We start from the raw sequence: 21592 nt of genomic DNA, 5'->3' as shown, positions 1-21592 counted from the left end.
TGAAGATATTTGTCAACAATTTGCAACCTGAGCGAGGTCCTTCCCATGACCTCACTATGCTGGCTCCTTGATCTTGGCTTTTTGCCTCCATGTGAGAAAGAAATATTTCTTGTTTAAACCAGCCAGTCTGTGGTAATTAGTTACATCAGTGCCAGCTGGCTAAAACAGGAACTCACATACATTTCTGATAGGAATATAAGATGACTTGTAACTATTTTGGAAAATGGTTTGTCAGTCCTTCAAAAAGCTTTCTTTCTTTCTTTCTTTCTTTCTTTCTTTCTTTCTTCTTCTTTTTTTTTGAAACAGGGTCTCCCTATGTTGTTTTGGCAGGGCTTGAACTCATTATGTAGCCCAGGATGGCCTCAAACTCACACTAATCTTTCTGTCTCAGCTTCCCAAGTACTGGGAAGATTAGTGTGAGTTTGAACTACATTCTGGAATACACTACGAAAAAGCAAAATACAATCTCAAGCATCCAGTCCATCAGGAACAAGTACAGGAAACAGTGAAATAGAGGACATTAAAAGTCATACACCTGAAATTTCTGAAAAGACAACAAGTGAAGTAAAGAAACACACCTATGAGGCTACAGAAGAAATCAGATTAGAGGTAATCTCTCACTTAAAGAAAGAAATGACAACCTTGATAAAGAGTTGTTCAGCATAGCTAGAGAAGAAAGATTTTTAAAAAGTACAGGAGCATTGGAAAATGATGGTAACCTTGAATGTATAATATAGAAAAGAAGTAGAATGTATGGAAAAAATTAAAAAAGATATCCAAGAAATAAAAAAAAAATTTTATCGGTAGCTGAGAAAACCATTTGAATGAAGCTGAAGATAGAATTTTAGACCTTGAGGAAAGGATCAAAGCTAGTGATAATGAAAGAAAAGAATCTTTAAAAATAACAAGGCAGCATGAAATGACAATACAACAGCTTCAAGATGATACAAAGAGAAATAATATAAGGCTGATAGGCATCAGTGAAGATACAGGGGTCAATGCAAATGACATAGAAAAACTATTTGCAGAAGTAATAGCAGAAAATTTCCCAAACATGGGAAAAGATAAGTGAGGCATATAGAATGCCAAAAAGTCAAACCAAAATAAACCTACACTCAGACATATAATAATTAAGATCCCAGACATGCAACATAAAAACAGAATACTAAAAGCCGTTAGAGAAAAGACACAACTCACCTATCTAGGAAAGCCTATTAGAATCATGGCAGACTTCTCATCACAAACCTTCAAGTTAGGACAAGCTTGGAGTAAAGCATTTAAAGCCCTGAAAGAAAACAACTTTCAACCCAGATTTATGTACCCTGGAAAACTTTCTTTGAAATTTAACGGAGAAATAAAATACTTCTATGACAAAGAACAGCTGAAGAAATTCATGTCCACCAAACTAACCGTAGAAAGAGTACTGAAAGACAGACTAGAAAGCAATAAAAATGACTACAATTCACAGAACAACAATAGAAACAATAGAAACACCAGACAAGGCAAGCAATTAAACAAGGGGGAAAAGCAGAAAACCAACAGCAGGAAAATAACATGACAAAGTTGAGCCAGTATGTATCAGTTATATCCATCAATGTAAATGGCCTCAATTCACCTATTATAAGAAATAGGTTGACAAAATGGGTCAAGAAACTGGATCCAATAATATGCTGTATATGAGAAACACATCTGACTCAAAAGGAAACTCATAGACTAAGTCAAAGGATTGAAAGCAGTATTCCATGGGAACCCAGAAAAAAAGCCGGGGTAGCTATTGTTTGCAGACAATATGAACTTGAAACCAAAAATGATCAAAAGAGATAAAGAAGGTCACTACATACTTGTTAGGGAAATAATTCAAAAGGAAGAGCTAACAATCATAAACATATATGTATCAAATATAGGAGCACCCAAATATATAAGACAAATACTAATACATATGCAAAACCAAATAAGCAACAATGCAATTGTAACAGGAGACCTTAAAACCTTATTGTCACAAAGAGATAAATCAACTAGACAAAAAATTGACAAAGAAATAACAGAACTGAATCAAGCCTCTGAACAAATGGATTCAGTAGATGCTTACAGAGTGTTCCACCAATCATATCAGAATACATATTAATTTCAGCTGTGCATGGGACATTTTCCAAAATAGACCATATATTAGCCCATAGAACATTCTTAAGTAAATGTAAAGGGATTGATTTTATTCCATGCATATTATCTGACCATATGGCAATGAAATTGGAAATTAATGACAAAAGAAATTGTAAAACCTGCATGAATATATGGAAATTAAATAACCTCTTGAACAATTAATGAGTTACAGATGAAATTTAAAAAGAAATTAAGCAATAACTATAATTCAATGATTGCAGATAGAACATAATGAAACCTGTGGGACACAATGAAAGCAGTCCTAATAGGGAAATATATAGCATAAATTGTCACATCAAGAAAACAATGAGCACAACTAAACAATCTAATGCTACACCTCAAGCTTCTAGAAAAAGAAGAGCAAGTGAAACTCAAAGCTCATGGAAGAGAGGAAATTGTAAAGATCAGAGCAGAAATTAGTGCAATTAAGACTAAGAAAACAATACAAAGAATTAATGAATCAAGTAGTTTTTGAGAGAATAAACAAAATTGATAATCCTTTAGCCAACTTTATCAAGAAAAGAAATAAAAAACTTAGATTAATGCAATAAGGACTGAAAAAAGAGAAATTACTACAGATCCCATAGAACCTCAGGAGATCATGAATACCTACTTTGAAAATCTTTACTCACATAGGGTGGAAAATATAGAGGAAATAGAGATTTCTAGAAACATATGAATTACCAAAGCTGACTCAAAAAGATATAAAAATTTTTGAATAATCTAATATCAACTACTGAAACTGAAAATGGGATTACAAATTTTGAACAAGGAAAAGTCCAGGTCATGATGGATTCACAGCTGAATTCTATAAAAAATTTAGAGAAGATTTAACACCAATACTCCTCAAACTCTTCAATGAATTGAAATGTAAGCAATCCTCTCTAGCTCATTCCTGAAGGCAAGTATTACTCTGATAACCAAAACCAGAGAAAGACTCAACAAAAAAGAACTATAGGCCAATTTCACTAATGAACATTGATGCAAAGATTTTCAATAAAATACTGGCAAATAGAATGTAGCAAATCATCAAGAAATTTATACATCATGACCAAGTGGTATTTATCCCAGGAGGGCAGGGATGGTTTAACATCTGGCAAATCAATAAATGTAATACACCACATCAACAGACCCAAAGACAAAAATCACATGATGATCTAAATAGATTCAGAAAAAGCTTTGGATAAAGCCCAACACTTGTTCATGATAAAAATCTGACAGAAACTCAGAATAGGTGGTATCTACCTTAATCTGATAAAGGCCATCTATGACAAACCAACAGCCAACATTACACTAAAAGGACAAAAACTGAAAGCTTTCACTTTAAAATCAGGAACAAGACAAGGATGTCCACTATCATCACTCCTATTCATATATTCAATATAGTTCTGGAAACATAAGCCAGAACAGTCAGAGAAAATCAGGAAATAAAAGAAATAAGGATAGGAAAGGAAAAAATTAAAATATATTTGCAGATGAAATGATAGTCTACATAGAAGACCCTAAAACTCCATCAAAAGACTACTAGAGTTAATAAATTCAGGAGTGTAGCTGGATACAAAGTCAACACTCAAAAATTAATATCATTCTTGTACACAACCAACAAACTCACTGAGAGGGAAATTATGAAAATAACACCTTTCATAATAGTACCCAAAAAAATGAAATACTTAGGAATCAACCTAACAAAAAGTGTAAAAGACCTATTTGCTGAAAATTATACTACTCTAAAAAAGGAGATTAAAGAGGATAGTAAAAAATGGAAGGCTATTCCTTGTTCTTGGTTAGGAAGAACCAACATTGTGAAAATGGCCATATTCCCAAAACTGTTACACAGATTTAATGTAATCCCAACCAAAATATCATTGACATACCTTACAGATCTAAAGAAAACATTCCTAGAATTCATTTGGAAACAGAAGAAACCTAGAACAGCAAAGGTAATTTCTGGGCAACAAAAGCAATGCATGCAGGAGGCATCTCAACACCTGACTTGAAATTATACTACAAAGCTACAGTGATAAAATCAGCATGGTACTGGCAATGAAATAAACCTGAGGGTCAATGGCACAGATTAGAAGATGCAAACACAACGAGAAAGACATGCAGCCACCTTATATTTGACAAAGAAGCAAAGATTTTAACTGGAAGAAAGATAGCCTCTTTAATAAATGGTGCTGGAAAAACTGACTTTCCACATGCTGAAGACAAACTAGACCAATGTCTATCACCATGCACCAAATTAAAGTCAAAATGGATCAAAGATCTAAATATTAAAATAGAAACCCTAAATCTACTAGAAGACAAGGTAGGTAGAAATCTTGAAGACATAGGGGTCAGCAAAGAGTTCATGAACAAAGCGCACACTGCACAGGAAGTATTTCAAAGAATCAACAACTGGATCTCATCTTATTAAAATGTTTTTGCACATCAAAAGAAATCACCAACAAAGTGAAACGAAAACCCACAGAATGGGAAAGAATTTTAGCCAGCTGTCCCTCAGACAAAGGACTTATACCCAGAACATATAAAGAATTGAAAAACATCAAGTTCTCCAAATGCAAAGACCTACTCCAAAATGAGCACCTGAGATGAACACACCTTTCTCAGATGAAGACACACAAATGGCAAATAAACAGCTGAAGAAAAATTCACCATTACTGCTCATTAGAGAAATGCAAATTAAAACAACATTGAGATTCCATCTCACTCAGAAACAATGGCTGCCATCAAGAAATCAGCCCATAACAAATGTTGACAAGGCTGTAGGAAAAAGGAGCACTTCACTGTTGGTGGGAGTGGAGACTGGTGCAGCCACTGTGGAAATCAATATGGACGTTCCTCAAACAACTAGGATTGGAAGTTTCATTCAATCCAGCTACTCTCCTCCTGGGTGCTTTCCCAGAAAAACTGAAAATGTCACACAGTAATTAATATATGTGCACCTATGTTTATAGCCGCACACTTTGGAATAGCTAAATCTTGGAAACAACCCAAATGCCCATCAACTGAAGAATGGATGAAAAGATGTGGTTTTTTTTTAATACTATTGCATATTATTCAGCTATAAAAAGATGATATTGAGGCTTTTATAGGTAAATGGAGGCAACTTGAGATTATCCTCATAAGTGAAATAAATCACATTTGTAAATATTCTCTCTAGTGTAAAAAAAGTAGTAATAATAAAAAAGAAAGAGTAACAAGATCCCGAATGTACAATAGATATTACAATAATGAAAGGGAAAGAAAGTACTCAAAAGAAAAAAACAACTTATAGGTATACACATATAACTATATGTATGTTTAAGTGTGTAAGATAAATAACCATACTACTAATTCTCTATTAGTTCAGCAAAAAGAATAGTTTGTGCTATCATTGTTTGATTGTTCATCTTTTATTGTTAGATTTTGTAACTTGAGCAACTACTTCTAAGATAACAATATGTAATCAATTAACTAGTGTTGATTTCTTACTGTTATTTTCTGAAATTCTGTATTATGTCTACCTTTTTTCTGTTTTGCTTTTTAGAAATAAAAAAGAGTGCATAAATGAATGTTGACTGTATCATTTATTACAGACTCCAAAAGAAAACAACTGCACTGTCCATCAACTGATTAAATAAAAATATGCAATAAACAGAGTGGTATAGCCATACAATGGGATATTATTTAAAAAAACAAAGAACGAAGTACTGATACCTGCTACATAGATGAAACTTGAAAGCATCAAACGAAAGAAACCAGAGGTAACAAACAGTGGCATATCACATGAAGAGTTCAATGTACAACGACAGGGAGCAGATCCGTGGTTGGCTGAGGATGGGGAAGGAAGGGTAGTCTCAGTTGAAGGCCCAGAGTTTCTATGCCATGCAGAAAAAACAAAACAAAACAAAACATAGATCTGCATTCTTTAAAGTGACAAATTTTATATTGTTTATGTTAATAAAAATTCCAAATAAAGTCTCATACAAACAAGAAACAGTGTGTCATCTAATAAAAGTATTCAGAAGGGCAGCTCCATTTTCATAAAAGAGACAGGATGACAAGCTGATCAGTGACACAGCCTGCCCCTTGGCTGTTCCATTTCCATTCCTAGCCTTTACATATTTGAAAACAAATTTCTGTACAAGTGTGAATGGGTTCACAGGGTTTGCTTATATCCTTACGTCTTTCCCTCTTTTCACTTTGAATGAAACTTGAATTCCGAATTCTTTTGGATTCGCAGCCACCACACAGGAACAGGGGAATAAGTTAGACCCAGCTTTTGTATCTTTAGTGAGGCTAGAAACATAGATGAAAAAGAATGAGGTGAGTAGTATGAGAGAGACAACCAGAGGAAACCCTGGTTTGTGTCTCCACCTGGGATCAAAAGGGAACTGCATTCAGCTGCGCTGGGTTCTGAGTATAAAGGGAATATAGAAAATACGGGGCCCTCTTGTTTTTCTCTGATTGTTTTCTGGACAAAATCTACCAATTCTTATCCTTCCTTGGTAAGGCTAGACTGTACAAAAATGGTAGAGAACCCAGAGCTGTGGCTTTAGATGGAATTTTCTAGAACAGAGTGTTACCTGTATTTTTGCCTATGCCGGAGGGCTTAAAGAGAATTTCTTTGGAAACATTTGTTCTTTCGGTCTCCCCCTGAGTATTTGATGTTTCCTTTCCCCTGAGAAATCCATATATATGGATATATATATAGCCTGAGTTAATCCATGTCATGAGTAAAGACCACAGTAGGTCTGTTATCTTACTCCCTAAGAAGTTAAGAGTTGTGTGTTCATCTGGGACCCATGAAGTAGTGAGGGTTTCATCACAAGAGAATCTCTTTCTCTGGCGGAGAAGTAACAAAACAAATGGCTTGGCACTCAGTTCTCTCCCTGAATCTCTCAGTGACCTGGCCAACTCGTCTCCATCCCACAAGCATTCAGTCCTCCCAAGCAGCAATAGGGCGTCTTTGTCCAACGTTGGTCTCTCTGGTATTGTGTCACTCCACACTACAGTAATTCTCCAGAAAGAGCTGCATGGTCACGGACTTCGCAGAAACAGGCTTCAGGAATTTTCTTTCCAACTAACCCTTTCATGATTATGGGAATGCTGTCCATTTGAATATCCTGCAGTAAAAGTTTAGACTGTAGCCTTATGTGGGCAAGCACTGGGTGAGTGGAAGAGCACGGAATTACAAGTATTCAATGTCTGTTTTAGCTAAGACCTTCAGTTAACTGGAATTTTCCTCTTTTCAAATGGGATGACATTTCAAGAATTCATGCCAAGGATTTTAAAACAATTTTCATGGTATTTTGTGGGGTCTGTTTATCTTCTAAATCTTTTGTTTCCATAGAGATACAGCCGTTGTTTAAAAAGATAAACCTAAGGAACTAGAAAATTTCCAATTACCAAAAGAAAGAATTCAAGTGTGGTCATTCTAATATTACACTGAGTAACAACACACAGAAGATAGTTGATTATTGTTAAAAAATATTCCAGTGATAGAAATTTAACTGGGAAAATTTTGGTTAGTGTTTAATTCTACAGTGCAGTTGATTTAGGTCATGAACTTTTTGAATAATTGAAACTTTATGAAGATTCACATATAAAGCATGTATATATATACACTTTTGCATTCCTAGAAATATTCATTTGACAGTAAGTTCCTTTCCTTAAAAATGTGGTGTGTGATTGAGTTACAATTTTTTTCTTTCAGTGAAAGCATTCATTCAAAAACTGTGCTGTTTTAATCTGGAAATATTATTTGATCCTTGCTTTGTTGAAGGGACCCTGCCCTGGATCCCTCAATAGAGCCCACTTGGCTTCCACTGGCCAAAATCCATCCATTAGGAGGCTCCTCTGGCAGTTCATGGGTGCAAATGTGGGGACAACAGGAGAACAAAGGGGCACTACCAACTCGGTCCCACCCACTTGCCAACAGGCTCAGCTCACAAATCTTGTGATTAATCACGCCCCTTCATCTACTCTTTGTTTACATTTGACAGAGTCTCACTGAACAGAAAACAGCTAAAGTAGCAAGGAGAAGCAAATTTGGCAGAGTCCTTTAATTAGAAGCTAATGATTATGTTCACTTGGTAGTGTTTTTACCATAGTGACATTATTTATTAGGAATTCCTTTGGTGAGAATGTGGGTGCTTTTTATACTTTCAGCAACATTTCTCGTCTATTATCACTAAATAATCTTTAGTTCTTGTAAATCCCTTTGCAAAGCCTTCTTATAAAAGAACTTAAAAAGAAATAAATCCTCTGAGATATTACAGGATTCTTGCTGTGTGCCTCCCATAGATTTGGTTGAGAGTTGCTCAGCTTAAACCCTGTACATTGCTTTGAAGATCCAAATCATGTGCCTGCAATTCAAGAGGGGGAAAAAACCAAGCATAAATATTTGTTAGAGAGCTGACATCTGCATCAGTTGTGATAGTTTTTGCTGTAGAAAAGGAGGAGAGAGTAAAACTCTGCTGTTTATTTGTAGCCGTCTTTTGGGAAACTATTACAGTCTATTTGTTGGGTTCAAGGAATGAGAATTCACCTTGGAGAGCATGAATTGCACAGAGGTATAGGACTCCGGGTGGAGATTAAAATGAGAAGAGAACATACATACTTCTTTGACATCTAGCTTTAACTATTAAGAAGTAACTGAGGCTTGGGGTGTAGCTCAGTGCTGGAGAGCTTGCTATTTCAGGCAAAGTCATGAGTTTGCTCCCCAGCACCAAAAATAATATTTTAAAGTAACAAATTTGCCCAAGAAAGTCTCTGATATGTAGCCTTGTCCCCTAAAGGGCACGTGTGAACACCTGCCACGCACGGGCTTTCTGCAGCTGCCAGTGATTTCAGCTTCCTAAGTGATGGCCTTGCAGCTGCCAGATGAGCCACTTTCTTGATTACAGAGTTCCTATTTTTAATCAGTCTTGCAAGAAATTACGAGCATCTCTTATTGACTTGGTTTTGAAACATTTCCTGAATAAGTTTATTTTTTTAGCAGAGAAAATAAATTATAGATGACATTATCTGTGTACTTCAGAAACATCCTCCGCTGGACCTTGGACTCCTCCTGTTATGCTTGGTAATAATGTGGGAATGGAATGTTTGACAAAAGTCCTCAGTCTCTCACTACCGGTAAACATTTACGTGTAAATTTCTTTCTTTGTTGCAGAAGCCATGTAAGTAATCTAGTAAGTGAAATTTTCCTGAGTGGAGAAAAGTAACATCATAGAGCTTTCTGCTGAGGTGCTAGTGTGGTCAGAAAAGAGCAAAGCCATGTCCTTTCCATTCAGCTACACTGTGTAAATTCCCGTACTCCCAAAGCACCAAAAGAAGGGTCAAGATCAAGATTGTTAATTAATATATTATATCAAATCTATGAGACTGTGAGGAAAGGAGAAAAAAAAAACACTACCAATTATCTTTGACACACTACCAGTCCAATGACTAATTTCCAAGATGCTAAATGCAACAAAAGTGTAACAAAAGCAAACATCTTCAAATTGATGAAAAGTAGTCATTATGTTACGATTAGTGCCTGAGCACTTCGTGGGTCAGTACTTCTGCACAGTGCTGGTGTCGGGGCACATATGTTCCTCTGGAGAGATAAGATCACATATAGCAGCGATAGCTATCTTAAGTCAATGAACAACACCAAATGCTGTCAGATTGCAGAGAAATGGGAGATAGGAGTTGGGAGAAAAATCTCAAGGGGATTCTTAGAGATATTCACGTTGAATCTTAAGAACAGTCTTATGAAGTGAAGCTTTGTTGGAAAAGACAAAAGAGCTGATGTTTGTGGAAATGATAGGAAATGATGCAGTGTAGCCAGGTTCAGGAAGCAAACTGCTTGGCTTCAAATCCTCGTTCAGCCTTGCTTTAAACTCTTCACACTTGGGTTTGCCCATTTGTTAGAGGAAATTAACTTTGTTACTGTAATTAGAACATTACCTATCACACATTAAATAATCAGTAGGAATTACCTCAGGAAAATAACAATGATGGCATAGTAAGGCCGTTATACAACCTCCACATGTTTCTGGCTTTGCATCTTTAATGATAAGTGTCACTCTCCACATTCCAGTACAAGACAAAATTTAGACCCAGCTTTTAGGCAGAAAACTCTGTGTGCATGTGTATGTACATGTTTACATGTGTGCACACATGTACATGTGTATGTTGATTCTCAATTGATTCAAATAAAAATAACCAGTATGCTCAAGTGGCACCTTTGGGATGGCATAGCCCAATCCCCTTCATATGTAAAGGGCTGTGTTGACTGAACAAGTGGGGAACAGGAAGAGGGCCTAGAAGGAAATGCAATATGACAGATCGTAAAGGTCTAGTGACCTCTTTATTGTCTCTTAAACACAGGAACACATTAAAGTACAAGCTAATTCTGTGGCCTAGAATATTCTTTCCCTAGTTGCAATTTGACTTGCTTGTTTATATATCTTTCTTTAATGAAATATAATGTGATCATAGGAGCTGCATCTGACAACCCTATGTAAAATGGAACTGAAGCAGTAACTCTGCTGTCACTTTCTATTACCTTAAAGATATAGTTCTTATTAACACATATTTTACATGTATATATGGTGTGATCAAAATATATGGTGATTGTTGAATTTTTAAAAAATCTTTAGTGAAGGACATAAAAATAAAAGTCCCATAAAAATATTCCCCACCCTGAATACACTTATCTCAATACTCTTACAATTTTCTGAAGCAGTTCTAGAGGTCCTCTTTTGTGAGTTTCTTTACGAAGTACATTAGATATAAGTATGCTGCCAAGTGCCACCCAGGAAAGTCAAGCTTGTAAAAATATGACAGGGTGTCCTGGCCTTGACCACCTTATTCACTGCATCTGGCACCAGGTGACTTCTGATTCTTCTCTAAAGTCAAAATTGCGTGAAAGGTAACGTTCTGAGTGGATTCAGGGAATCAAAACAGTCATGACATCTCAACTAAAGACATGAAAAAGAGCTTCAGGATCTGCTTCAGAAAGTGGCAAGTACAATGGAATAAATATACCCAAAGTGAGGGGCCGTCTTTTGAGTGATCTCAGTTGCAATGTGTCTTTTAATGTAATAGTGGTTTTTTAAAATAAACATTTCCCATCTTTCTGAAACACATCTTTTATTTATTTGGTTGTGTGTTTGTTATTCTCTGTCAACTAGAATGGAAGTTCTAGGGCAGCAAGTCTCAGGTAAGAATAAAAGAGAAAAACAGTAAATCCTCAAAGCTAAAAGACTTGGAGAAATTTATACAAATAATACTGTCAATGAATTCCACTGTCCCAGATGTGCCAACTTTTAATGACAACAAAAAGTTGCGAAGCCCTGTGGAGGGTAATGTTTGCAACCTCAACACATATTCATATCCCAGTCTCTGAATGAAAAAGTATCCTAGATAAGGATACCTCCTCAGGAAGCAATCCAGTTTTTTGGGCACATTCATTGAAAACTTTAGCTCAGAGGGTTGGAATTACTCGCTGTGGCAGGCTGAATAACAATCTCCAAAATACACATGTTCTAAACTTCTATATGCTAAAAGGGACTTTACAGATATATGCTAAGGATTTGGAACCAAAGACATCTAGCTTAGGCTCTACATATTCTCTCAATATTCTCTGAAAGCAGAGAGTCTGAAAGAGATTTAAAAACAGAGAAGCCAGCAATGGGATACTGGAAACAAGATGGCCCTTTATTGACCTTGAAGATGGAGGAAGAGGAAAGGTGCTAAGAAAAGTAAAAAGCACAGCTCTAGGGCTTGGGGGGCTTAGCCCAGCAGCACAAGTGCCGGCCTGGAAAGCACAAAGTCATGAGCTTGATCCCTGGTACAAAAAAAAAAAAAAAATCAAAACAAAAAAAAGTGCAGCTCTGAGAAAGGATGGAAGGGGAGGACATGGATTTTCCTCTAGAACCTCAATATCCCTACATTTTTAACCTTGTGAAACTGACCTTAGATTTCTGATGGCCAGAACTATAAGAGAGTAATGCATGTCATTATAAGCTATTGAGTTGGTGGTTATTTGTTACAGTGGCCACAGGAAGCTACTACACTAGCCACGGTGCCTTTGTGTTCATTGCTCCTTGGACGTCCTACTATGTGCCATTTGTTTAGGGCCAAAATTGTTTGGAACAGCAGACCTAGCAGTCTTAAGAGCTTTCAGATTTGGGTTTGGACGAGGACAGAACTGTTTCTTACAGTTCATTCCCTCAAAATGTTAAGTCATTGGCTATAAGGAGGAGTTTCCACTGTAAAGACAAAGTGAGCCACCCGGTGGAAATTCTATGAGACCTACTATGTACAGATGTCTGAGCATAAATGAGCTTTTGACCATGTAGTCTAAGCTCAATTCTACTTGTCCTCCCCTGTGAAGAATGTGGAGTGTGAAGAATCCATAAGGAAAGCATAAAAAGAAAGCTTTGAAACCCAAAATGTTCTATACATAAAAGGTAATATTTATTGCCTAATAGTGTATTTGGGACACGCATGAGCTCAATAAATATAATATTTAAATGATGACCTTGTTAATCAGTTTAAAACCTAAGGGAAAATATTTATGCGGAAAAATGCCTAATAGTTTTAGCATAGTAAAATGTTTTTACAAAACTCGTAATTAAAACAATCTGATTCGGTATAGGAATTAGCAGTCAGATCACTAGAATACTATAAATCTTTAAGAGTAGAATAAAAATTTAATCTGTTATGAGTATTTAAAATAGTGGGGAAAAAACAGATTGGAAAACAAATGTCGTCAATAAAACCAGGTAATCTTTGAAGGAGAAGGCTTGGTTCTGTATCTAACGCCTTGTCACAAGAAATGTTAGTGGGTTTGTAACTGAAAAAAATACAGATGACATTCTTGATAAAAACCACAGGTTAATATCAGTTTTACTTTGGATTTCAAAGATATTTTTGAAACTTTACACAAGTACAAAGGCTAAAAATTTTAAAATTTCTAAGTTTGCTTCCAAAAAAACTTTAACTTGTATGTTCACAAAGAGAACACCCATATATGTCCAAAGATTAAAATCTGAAAAATAATTAGGGATTTAAAAATAAAAATTTAACTAAAGGAGATTTATTGCAATATATACAATATTTGTATATATTTATGTAGATATATACACATATGCATAAAAACATGGAAGGAAATCACCCATGTTAACACTAGCTGTATTTTGCAAGTAGGATTACAGTACAGTGTGTATATCTATTTGACTATTAGAGATATGCATTTGATTTGCATATTTATTTGATAATTTAATTCCACTCTATTATCTTGTTTCACTTTATATAGGTAAAAGTTGTAGGTTTAGCATCACAACAGAGTAGAATATACCCTGAAGGAAAACAGAAACATTTTAGAATTCTGTATCCATCCTTCTATTTATTGCTAGAGATTTCATTGTTCCTGACAGGCAAAATGGAATGAGTAGACAACTGTACATAGAGTATTTTCAAGTTTCTGCCTTTATTCTATCAAGTGAACATCAAATTTCACTGTGTGTGTAATGTAAGTAAGTTCTACTTTGGGTGATGTACAATATTTTTAACATAGTTTTGGAACCAGACCTTATATGAATACAGTTTTACCATACAGATGTGTTTTATTCGATTTTTGTTTAACATATTTTGTTACAGATACAAATTTAATTTGTCCCCCTGCCCCATCCGGCTTTCTAAGGGTTACACATCTTTAGCCATTGTAAATTAGGGCGAGGGGTAGCACTTCTTTCCAGTTGGCCCACAAATGCTTTTCTTCCAAGAAATATAAAGTGCTAAAGGAGAGGGGAACCAGCATTCCTGTTGCTACTATTTCTGCTTTGATTTAGTGTTAGTCAAATAATATCTCTTCCCTCTGACTGTGAGGTGAGCACTGAGACGTGGAGGCCCAGGGTACAGAGGGAGGAGGCAGGAAAATCACCCGGCAGAGTCTGCTGACTGGGGCTCATCCTGCAGAAAGCAGCTGGAGTAGAAGAACACAGCAGACCAGGAGATGGAATGCCTAGGAGAGCCTGGCAGCATCAGCTGATATAGTCAGCAACACCCCTGACGTTTACATTTGCTAACTTGTTTAAAAATTAAATAAGATTTCCTTTAAGCAGAGAAGAGACAGGAGAAGAAGATATCTGTGGATTTAATTACACATGCCTCAGAAGAAACAAAAATACTCTTCCGCTGTCAAAATATGACTAGCAGTGTTAAAAGGCACACAATGTGTGATGGTAGAAATATTTGCAACCAGTTCACTTTCCTGTCCTCCATGAAGTGTCTACTGGGTTCCAGACTGACAGTGATGGTGGTGAGGACGACATTTGTTTTGGGTGCTGGCTGGCGGTCCTGGAGACTGGTTTGTGTTTTCTGAACACAGTAATCCAGATGTCTCGAATACTGCGAGAGTTTGTTCATGCTAGCGGAAGCTCAGGACAGGCCAGGATGGTCCGACCAAATGCACCTGCCACAGGGAGAAGCCACTCACTGAGACCCAGTGGAATGAGTAATTTGTGTAAGGAGGCTTGATTGATGTGCTACTAATATAAACTGGTTTGGAGACTCCATTTCTAGAACTCTGGATTTTATAATGGGATGAGTTAGCGTGCAGGTGAGGGCCCTTTTCAGCTTGTTGTTTAGGTTGTGAAAGATCTGATAAGACATATCGGACAAGGCAGATGACCGTCATATAAGAAACCAGTAATCTGGGTAGTAAGGTTATGAGGAAGTTTTAAATTCTTGCATGTGCTTTTTCTTTTTTTATATCCTTCAAATTCTTCACCGTCCATACATTTTTATATTGCAAACAAACAAAAGTGTTAACAAATCTGCAGCACTGAAACACATCTCTGTTTTGCCCATCACACTTGTTTCTGCCTAAAAATTGGGCTTTTCTAAAGTGCAGCTATTTGCTCAGTTAAGGATATTATTTGTTGGGAAATTGTATCTGCGCTGTGATACAATCTAAAAAGCGCAAGCCTCATAAACTGCCAAGGTTTTCTATTCTCCCTTGTTGCATTCCTTCTAAATGGGGTAATGACCCTGGTTTGGTGTTAATTTCATACTGCCAGATTGCCAAGCCTACCCAAGACAAGAGAACAAAGAAGTGGAAAGGAAATAAAGGCAAAGTGAAATGTTCCAAACCTTTTTAAAAGTCACTAATCTTCCTTCTGTTCGAGGCCTCTTGAATGACCTTCCCTTTCAGCAGAACACACGGAGGTAAAGCCTTCACTACCTAGATGGCTGTGTCTGCCGCAGAGGTGGACGAGGACAAGTCCAGCCCTCTCTGCTTTGCTTCCCAAGACTGTAGCATAAGAATGGTTACCTTAAAAGCTGGTCAATAATTTATCTGAAAGAATTTGTGGAATTTTGTTGTTCCTTGACTTTTCTCGTTAAAAGGAAGACCAAAACAAGCAAAAGCCCTAAAAACTTTTTTAAAATGAATGTTACAGCAGGTTCCCACTTTCAAAACAACCACCAGTGTAATCACGAACAAGGCAATGCGCCCCTGCGGTTTGCTCTGTCACAAAGTGGCCAAAACTCACCGGCCTGTGGTTTCATTGTTCTGTGCTAAGGAAGAACAGAAAGAATGAAATAATTTTTTTCCCCAAATTTAATTCTCTTGCTTGTTTTCACAGTTGTTTTCCAGTCAGTGTTTTCTTCCAGCTTGGCCACAACCACTCTTGTTTCTAGAAATGGGGTTAGCCCTCTGTGGGGCTCACCAAACACCGAAACCCAGCACAGCTCCGGCTGTCCGGTCTGGGTTGCCATTACAAAGAGAGACTTCTATGTTTTGTTGTGAGGCTTTCAGATTTTCAGAGAAATTTTAGGTTTTCTATCTCATTGAAAGGAGACAATTGACAAAATGTGCTCTTCCCTAATATTTAACAGGTGAGAGAAACCTTGAGGGTTCTAGAAACTTCTGCAGGAAATTGTTGGTTTGAGGCCCCTGGTGTTCAAAGCACCTTTCCTTTTCACAGCTTGGTGAATCTCTAGGGGGTCTGGTGCTAGAGCCTGGATCCTGGCTCTGTTAGAATCACACAGTTTAGCAGCAGCACCCTGCCTCTTGAAACTCTTGTCTTGAATGTAATCCAAAGCCAGAAAGAGATACCTAATATTGTCTTCCATTTGTCTCCCTATTCTCCACCCACATTTTCCTCAGGGTCCTCTTCATTTATCTTTTTAAAGAAATTATTATTTGTAGTGAAATTATTTGACTTATAAGGTACTATATTTAGAGTTTAATAAATTATTTTACCTCAAATACATGTATAACCACCCAACTCAAGGCACAGCCCTTTCCCAGTCCCTGCAAGTTCCTATCAGAACCCCTGTGTCCTCTGAGGCACCATTAATCGGACATGTACTGATCACTGTTTTGGTGATTTCTTGTTTTATCACACAAATATGAATCTATAATCAATGTAGTTTAGTTTTTCCATTTTGATTCTTTAAATAAAATCAGACACTATGTATTCATTTACGTCGGCTTCTTTTGGCCTTTTAATTGTAAATTTTATCTGTGAGGTTGGGTAAACGTAGAACTCTTCACTTTTCATTGCTTTATAGTATTCTATTGTATGATGACAACAATATGTCCATCTATTCCACTGCTAGACACCATCTGGGATATCAGGCTATTTTTTTGGTCTTTTTCCTTTTTATTGGTACCAGGGATCGAACTCACGACTGCCTGCTTGCAAAGCAGACACTTATGCCGCTGAGCTAAATCCCCAGACCCCGGCTATTAAAAACAATGTTGGTGCAGTGCCTATACATTTTATCCCAGAGTACATGGTCAGATAGTTGTTGTCTATGCCTGAGAACAGAACCAGTAGAGTGTAAGTTTTGTGAACCTTGTACCTGACTCACATGATGCCTGAGTTTTCCTGCATGATTGTTCCAACTTACACTACCACTGGCAGCACAAGAGCATTCCCGCCACTGTAGATCCTCACCAACACATGAAATTATCCAGTTTTTAAAAAAATGACATTAAAATGATCTGCAGATTTAAATTGGTTTGGATGAAATGAAAGGAGGATAAAATAATTTCCTTAGAGTCATACAAATGAAAGCATAGTTATTACAGTAAGAGGGCTGACTTTGGATAAAGTGTGTTTGAATTTAAGTCCAAACTTTCTACTTAGCTGTGTGACCTCTCTGTGCTTTATTTCCTGTATCTATCAAACCTGATGGTAACACTGTCTGTCATAGTTCGGATTGAGAATGTCCCCCAAAGACTCAGCCTAGGTGTGGCATTTGGAAAGGGATTGGAGCCCCGGGGCAGAGCTGAATGTTCTGGTAGGAGGTGGGGTCTAGTCAGAAGAGGGATCCCTGGAGCAGGCCTGGAAGGACACGCTGTGGCTCCCGCAGGCTCCTCCCTTCTCTCTCTGCTTCCCGGCTGCCATGACTTGGGCAGGTTTCCTCCACTTCTCCCTCCCGCCATGCTGTTTCCGCGTTGAGTCTGCTGAGCGTGGACTGAACCTTATGAAACCGTGAGCAAAAGCAATCTCTTCTCCTTTAAGCTGCCAGCGTTGGGTGCTGCGCCGCGCTGCCCCCAGCTTCACAGAGTCGCTGTGAAGAGGACATGATGTCACGAGAAAGTAGTTACATTCGGCCAGCATCCATGAGTGCTACCCAAATGCTCACCACTATCACTATCTTTCCTAAATAAAAAGTGAGAATGCCTGGTATCAGATGTTGCTAATTTGAAGGCTGATCTGTAGGAAGTAAAATTGCATTATTTATTAGTACAATAAACGTTTGAAATACTGTGGGGTTCAAGAAAACAAGGGTTCTGGCTCATGCCTATGAGGGACTCATAAGTTAGGAGCAAATCTAGGCATACCCACAAGTTACCTAATAATGATTTCATCTACACAGAGGAGGAAGGTATTTATTAAGCCAAAAATGCACAGTTAAAACAGGCTTTAGATTGGCAGCAACGGTTGCAGTCTGAATAGGAGTTCAGAAAAAAAAACCAGGGAGAAAGGATTTTTTTTTGTCTGAATAAAGATAAAAGCCTGAGGAAAAAGTTATCAAAAACTCTATTTGGAGAGTTTATATGGGTAGGAAACACTCCTTTTCTTTTATTTATCTTTTTAGCACTGGAGTTTGAACCAAGCGCCTTTGTACAGGTGCGTGACCTGGAAGGGTGGACCTTATTCTCTGGCTTCTGCTTTCTCTCTCTCTCTGCTTCCTGGCTGTTTCATGAACACATGAATTCAGACGCCTTAAAAAATGAGAGAAGTTTTCACTGGTTAAATCAGAGCTACATCCATAGGCATTTTCATTTTTCTTTTTGAGACAGGGTCTTGTTAAATCATAAGTTGCCTTGACTGCTCTCGAACTTGTGACCTTTCTGCCACTGTCTCCCAGACCTCTTGCATCATAGGATCTATCACCACATCTGACTTTAACATGTCTTTTTAAAATATCAGAAAGTGACAAAAAGTTGGATTGAGGTCAAATTGTAAAAGGTTTCCAATATAATGTTAAAAAGCTTGGAATTTATTCCTTAGCTAATAGAATATTTACTAAAACAATAGTTTTTTGTTTGGTTTGGGTTTTTATTTTTTGGAGACAGGTCTTTCTAGGTAGTCTAGACTGCCTAGAACTCACTGTGTAGCCCACGCTGGCCTCAAACTCTCAGCAATCCTCCTGCCTCAGCCTTCCAAGTGCTGGGATTACAGATGTTTGCCTCCACCCGCAGCTAAAACTATGGTCAAACTCAGAGGAATGGCCTGTATCTTCAGGTCAGGCTGATAATAAGCTACGGAATAGTTTGAAAGAGAGGAGAAGGAGGTATGTGGTGACCATACTTGATTCCTTACTAGGGACACAGGACCACAAGCACTTTGCTCCTGGCTGGCTCTGATTTGCGACAAGGTTCTCTAGGTGTGGTCGTAGGGCTCTGGTTCCACTCACCGCCACATCTTCAAAGCTATGAGGGCAGGAGGAGGTCTCTTCCTCACAGCTGAACTGCTGATTTGCCAGGTCATTTAAATTGGTGATGGTGGCAGAAAGGAAAAAGAAAGAAAGAAAGAAAGAAAGAAAGAAAGAAAGAAAGAAAGAAAGAAGAAAGAAAGAAAGAGAAAGAAAGAAAGCTGCCTCTTTACCATGGGAAGATCATTCAGGACATGATTAAGCAGACCAGGCAAGAAGTTGCTAGAAAAATTAAATGAAAAGTAGGGTACGATGTGATCAGATCTGACAGCCCATGTGATTTGTGGGAGCTGTGCAGGGCGGCGGGTGCGGGAAAAGGCAGAAGGCGCCTTTTGCGAGGATGGGGGCTGCACTGTAGGGCGTGCGCTGACACCATGGGCTGAGATCCGAAGCACAGGAGGGGGAACAGGTTGGGGGCCAGATGAGTCCCGTGGACGTGCCGAGCTTGCAGTCCTGGCAGTCAGGCTGTGCGGAAAGGTTGAGCAGGCAGATGGATGAGCAGGTCTGTAGGAGGCACACTACCCTGCACACAGCTTCCCTATAAATGTTTATTAAATACAAAATAAACAAAGATGAAACCAGTTTCCATGTTAGCGCTCCCACCGTGGTATTTACTGGTTGGGTCCTTGCCGAAGCGAGGCTCGAATATATCCAACTTAAAAATAATTGCTTCACCCTTCTGTACCCTCCCAGATGGCTCTCCTGCCAGTTCCTGATTCAGTTTTTAAAAGTAATCAAGCTTCTGAGAACATGAAAAAGGCATATTCGAATGCACTGTTGTCCTTGCCCTGGTGTGCTTGGTTACTGGACAGAAGGATTTAAAGAAAACATTTTCAACTATGTGTAAGTGGAACAATGGCCAGGGTCCTGAACTTGTCCAGAAGTGGACATGTTTTGCAGCCTCATTGTACTATGGCAACTACCAACCTTGATCTCATGCTGCGGAGATTTTGTCTTCTTGTCACTATTTTGGTAATGGGTTCCTGCCTTCAGCTCCAGAAATTTGCTTAGAGCATGTATTGTTGTCCAAACATAAGAAGGTAGCTCACATCCTTTGTTCTGGCCTTTAAATTACAGTCTTACAGAAAGGTGTAGGGACAACTCCCACCAAAAACGTCTCATTCCAGTGCTGCAGTACCATGAAGCCAGCAAATTTCATCCTCATACTGTATTCCACAAAATCACCCCATCATTCCCACCGTTGTATTATCTCTTCTATTTGTGTCTGCGACTCATCTGTCAGCTCCTCCACAGGCAGGTAGAGCTTTCAAAATCTTAGTCTCCCTCCCAACAGCCTTGGCCATTGCTTTGTGCAGAGGAAGTTTTCAAAGTATGTAAGGAATGCCTGCTAAGAACTATTATTTACTTGGTTAGAACTGCTCTGAGGCCTCCATGCTCAGGGCTTATCTTGCTTCTTTTTTCCCTTGTGCAGTGGGAAGGTATCTTGGCCCAGACCAATTATAAGTTGAGATCCTTCCTTGGATAGGAGGAAACAGTGTTGTATACTTTGCATTATAAGAGAACCAAAGTCTGGCAACGGTTTGCTCTTTTTCTCCATTGCACTCTATTTGAAAGATTCTCTACTAGTTTCCTTTTAAGTTTGCAAAACCAGTTTCTCTTTTACTCCCAAGCTAATTCATCCTAGCCAGGTGCCCCAAACACCACAACATGGGAATCTCTGACTCATGCTTACAAAAGTAGTGCTATATAATAGGATACATTCTTCTCTGACTAATTTCTTCTCAACACATGTTGACTCATTAGAAATGGTGAGAAGAAAGTTAGCAGAAGTCACTGGCTTTTATTGCTTCCTTTGAAAGAAATTTTTCTTTATAACATTAATTGCACACTGGGTACCATATGATTGCACGCCCACTGTAAGAGAACCTACTAGGAAAAAGACACTGAAAAGTGCTTCATTGGAAAGTCATAAACATTAAGACACAAGGAGGAAAATCTTACCATGATTTTACGGCTGCAAATTAAGAAACTTGGTGCAGCTGAAAGGTACCTTTAAAGAGAATCTGGCAGACCTCAATGTAGAGGGAAGCTTGAGCATGAACCTCAGGAGAGGGGAAGAGGGAGCACCTTTGATCACGGAGGAATAAGGCTGGGCCCCACCCCCAGGATCTCTTTCAGATGGCTGCAGAGCAGAATCAGTCGTCCTCATCACAAAGGCAAAAACCCTCAGGACACTGAATGTTTTTCTTGTATCTTTAATAATTTTTCACTTGTGTTTTGCTTCTAAGAACACCTATCTTAGTTTTTGGGAGGAGGATTACGGAAAATTGGCCCTCACAATCTACTTATCCCCTTAAAGTTTGGCTCAAATTCTACTTCTTCTCTGAATCCCTTTCAGATTATCCCCAGACATTCACCTGGTGTTTCTATCTCTGATGTCTACTGTTAGTCAATCTGCCATCCCAAAATTAGTGGCTTAAAGCAGACCTGTTTTCTGGCTCATTGTTCTGTGGATCTGGAAGTTAAATAGTGAAGG

General features: G+C 38.1%; 1 long non-coding RNA gene across 1 annotated transcript in view; it reads right to left on the bottom strand.

Annotated features, from left to right (window-relative positions):
- LOC106028148 (uncharacterized) overlaps nt 1-15437 on the bottom strand; it is a 33787-nt gene extending 18350 nt beyond the window's left edge. Inside the window, exons 1-2 of the long non-coding RNA XR_001201755.2 lie at nt 15292-15437; nt 5860-6020 (exon numbers count right to left, since the gene is read on the bottom strand). This is a non-coding gene — a long non-coding RNA (uncharacterized LOC106028148). The remainder of the gene's footprint in view (nt 1-5859; nt 6021-15291) is intronic.
- Nucleotides 15438-21592: the final 6155 nt, after the last annotated feature.

Source organism: Cavia porcellus, unplaced genomic scaffold (genome assembly GCF_034190915.1).
Source record: "Cavia porcellus strain 051 isolate PalLab524CR breed Dunkin Hartley unplaced genomic scaffold, mCavPor4.1 scaffold_1, whole genome shotgun sequence".
Lineage (NCBI taxonomy): Eukaryota > Metazoa > Chordata > Mammalia > Rodentia > Caviidae > Cavia > Cavia porcellus.
The sequence above is the reverse complement of the archived record's forward strand: the minus strand, read 5'-3'. Positions and strand labels throughout refer to the sequence as shown.